Below are 3,913 nucleotides of genomic sequence, written 5' to 3'. Positions count from 1 at the left end.
TATTATTATTATTTTTATTATTATTATCATATTTATCAACTTCATTAATTTATCATTATTTACCAAATTCATTAATTTAGTTATCATTATTTACCAAATTCATTAATTTAGTTATCATTATTTACCAAATTCATTAACTTAATTATCATTATTTACCAAATTCATTAACTTAATTATCATTATTTACCAAATTCATCAATTTAGTTATCATTATTTACCAAATTCATTAATGCAATCATCATTATTTACCAAATTCATTAATTTAGTTCTCATTATTTACCAAATTAATTAATTCAATCATCATTATTTACCAAATTCATTCAGTTATCATTATTTACCATATTCATTAATTTAGTTATCATTATTTACCAAATTCATTAATTCAATCATCATTATTTACCAAATTCATTAATTTAGTTTAATTTCATTTGTTACAGCGGTTGTTCATGGCGTGACAAGCTATGTGTTTACTTTGCTTTCCACGAGCGGTGCGGGAATCGAACGCGGGCCAGACGAGACCGCTACCGCTGCACCACCAACACGAATGTTGAACAAGATGAACTATCCATCTTAATTAATAGAACTATACGATAATTGCCATCTTTATTCATGTTGTTAATACTAGAACTATTATCATTGATCTATCTTATTCCCTTTGTTGTTTCTCAGGCATGAGATCGTGACTGTGTTTAGATGTCAAGGATGTCATACGGTGAGTATATTGTGGATATACACATGGTGACTATGTTGTGACTTCTGTAGCATGACAACTATATGGCGACGCATCTGAACATCGATTCAGTGACATGACATAGCATTCGATGCAGTGACAGCAATCGGGTGTCATGAACCACCACTGTAATGACACGATGCGAACCTCGATGTGGCGACAACAATAGTGTCAATAGTGGCATACAGAGTGTTGATGACAGCTCACAGATGTCGCTAAAAGGTAGTCAGTTATTTCAGAGGATTCTAACGCCCTCCCCCCCCCCCCCTGTCATTGTTTCCCCCCCACTTCTTTGTCCTTGGATGTCTGCCTGACTGTCTGTATGTTCATCTGTCTGTCTGTCTATATGAGTCTCTTCCCTCTCTCTCTCTCTCTCTCTCACTTTCATAAATCTCTCTTATATTTCTCTCTCTATATTCTCTCTTTTCTCTCCTTCACATCCCTCTAGACTCCTCTTCCTTCTCTCTCTCTCTCTCTCTCTACTCTATACTCCCCACCTCTCATCTCTACTCATACTCTCTACATCTCTCTCTCTCTCTCTCTCTCTCTCTCTCTCTCTCTCTCTCTCCTTACTCCCTCTTCTATCTATCTCCCACCCTCTTAATAACGCCCTACTTTCTCATCTCTATAAAACACTATATCTCTCTTCTCTAAACATTCATCTCTCTCTCTCTACTCTCTACATCTCTCTCTCTATCTCTCTCTCTCTCTCTCTCTCTCTCTCTCCCCCTCTCTCCCTCTACCCTGTCCCATCCCCCTTTATCTATCTATTATCTATCTCCCCCTTCTCTCTCTCTCCCTCCTCCCTCCCTCTCTCTATCTATTTATCTCCCCCTCTCTCTCCCCTCTTCTCACTCCCTCTCTCTCCCCTCTCTCTCTATCTATGTATCTATCTCCCCCCCCCTCTCTCTCTCTTTCTCTCTTTCTCTCTCTCTCTCTCCCTCCCTTTTCTCCCTTTCTTACAAAAGAGAAGAAGAAAAAAAAAAAAAAATCTGAGCCTTTCTCGACCCAAGGAACGCATCACACGACCTCATCAGGGACTATTGTAACCCTGGGGCACTACGTAGTCCCAGGGGAAGAGATAGGGGGCGTGTTCAAGAATATTTCAGGGGGGAAAAAAAGTCTTGAAGATGTAAATACAGTCCTGCGTGTGAGTGTACATTCGTTACGTATACGTGCGCGCTTGTGTGTGTGTGTGTGTGGGGGGGGGGTTAGGTATGCATGGAGGTGCATCTGTGTTCGTGTATGAATTCGTTGAATGTGTGTGACGGTTTTTTTTCTTTGTTTGTCTCGTTTTCTGTCTCTTTCACTTTCCCACTCGTTATCTCCCTCTTGTCTTAACATCTTCATCTTCCCTCCGTCCGTCCCTCTCTCTCTCTCCCTCTCTCTCTCTCTCTCTCTCTCTCTCTCTCTCTCTCTCTCTCTCTCTCTCTCTCCTCCCTCCCTCATTTTCCTTCCCTCCTCTATCTTCATCTCCCTCCCTCCTCATTCCTTCCTCCTTTCTTATCCTCCTCCCTCATTTCCTTCCCTCCCCCTTCTTATCTCTCCCTCCCTCCTCATTTCTTCCCCTTCCTCTACTTTCTCTCCCTCCCTCATACCTTCCTTCCTCCTTTTTTCCCTCTCCCTCGTTCCTTCCACTCCCCTCTCTCCTCTCCTCTCTACACCTATCCCCGTATAACATTTTTCCTTCGCATTAGCAGTCAGTGAAATCGTTAATCAAAGGAAAATTAATTTCTTCGAAGCACAAGAGGCGTAGAAGCCGTGGAGAGAGAGAGAGAGAGAGAGAGAGAGAGAGAGAGAGAGAGAGAGAGAGAGAGAGAGAGTGAGAGAATGAGATAGAGAGAGAGAGTGAGAGAATGAGAGAGACACTATAGTCGAAAACCTTATTGAATTATCTCGTAGTTTTGTTCCTTATGACGACGACGATGCTGTGTTACCTGTGATGGACGGGGTGGGTGGGGGTAGAGGGGTAAATTGGGGTGTGGGGAGTGGAGGTGTAGAAGGGGGTGAGGTAGAAGGGGATGGGGGGTGTAGGAGGGGGTGGGGAAGAGGGGGTTTAGGGATAGAGGGGGGTGGAATTTGAATGGGAGGGGGTAGGAAGGTGGTTGGGGGGTAGGGGGATGGGTTGGGGGTGTAGGAGGAGGAGGGTGGCGAAGAGGGGGTTGGGGGATAGAGGGTGAGGTAGAGCAGAGCTGGAGGATAGGAGGGGGTGGGGCCGAAGGGGTGTTAGAGGTGTTAAGGGGATGGGGTTGAAGGGTGTGTTGGGGGGATTAGGGAGGGGGTTGGGGGTATATTAGTGGGTAAGTAGTGGTGACAACAGTAGGGTGTAGGGAGGGACAGGAGCAGGTGGAGGAGGTTGGGGTAGGATATTGAAGGGGGCTAGGGGATGGGACAGGGTAGAGATAGAGAAGGCTGGGGGTGAGGGAGAGGGAGGAGAGGGTAGGATAGAGGAAGGCTAAGGGGGTAGGAGAGGAGTAGATGAGAGGGAGGAGAAGTGGGTAGGATAGAGGGGGCTAAAGGGGTTAGGAGAGTGGGTAGGGATAGGGAGGAGGGTGGGTGTATGGAGAGGGTAGGATAGAGAAAAACAGGCTGGGGTAGGAGAGGGTAGGATAGAGGAAGCTAGGGGTAGGAGAGGGTAGGATAGAGAAGGCTAAGGGTAGGAGAGGGGAGGATAGATGAGGCTAGTGGGTAGGAGAGGATACAGCAGAACGGGTCTTCGAGCTAGGGAAATGGAGGAAATAAGGTACACAAATAAGACAAACGCCACAAGATCCTGAAGAAGAGACACGAAGACACAATAATAAAAAAAAAATAACAAGAGAGAAGACAGACAATTGACAGTTGACACGTGATTGACAGGGCCTGAGAGCATAGAGAGGTTGACAGATAGCGTGGGCTTGACAGGTGGGACGGACAGGTGGTGGAGGAAGTTAGCTACAGATCGAGTTAAGCTCCGCCGAAAGGTCAAAGGTCAAGGGAACGATGAGGAGGAGGAGGAGCTGGGCGGAGTGGTGATAGGGGGGAGGTGGGGGGGGGGGGGGGGAGGGTAGTCAGGAAGTGGGCAAGTGTCGGGAGGAGAGAGTGGAAAGAGGGACGGAAGGGAGAGTCAAAGTGGAAAGAGAGGAAGAGAGAGAGTGAGGAGGGGGAGAGGGGAGGGAGGGAGGAAGGGATTGGCTATCAGAG

Source organism: Penaeus vannamei, unplaced genomic scaffold (genome assembly GCF_042767895.1).
Source record: "Penaeus vannamei isolate JL-2024 unplaced genomic scaffold, ASM4276789v1 unanchor337, whole genome shotgun sequence".
Classification (NCBI taxonomy): Eukaryota; Metazoa; Arthropoda; class Malacostraca; order Decapoda; family Penaeidae; genus Penaeus; species Penaeus vannamei.
Note: the sequence above shows the minus strand (reverse complement) of the source record.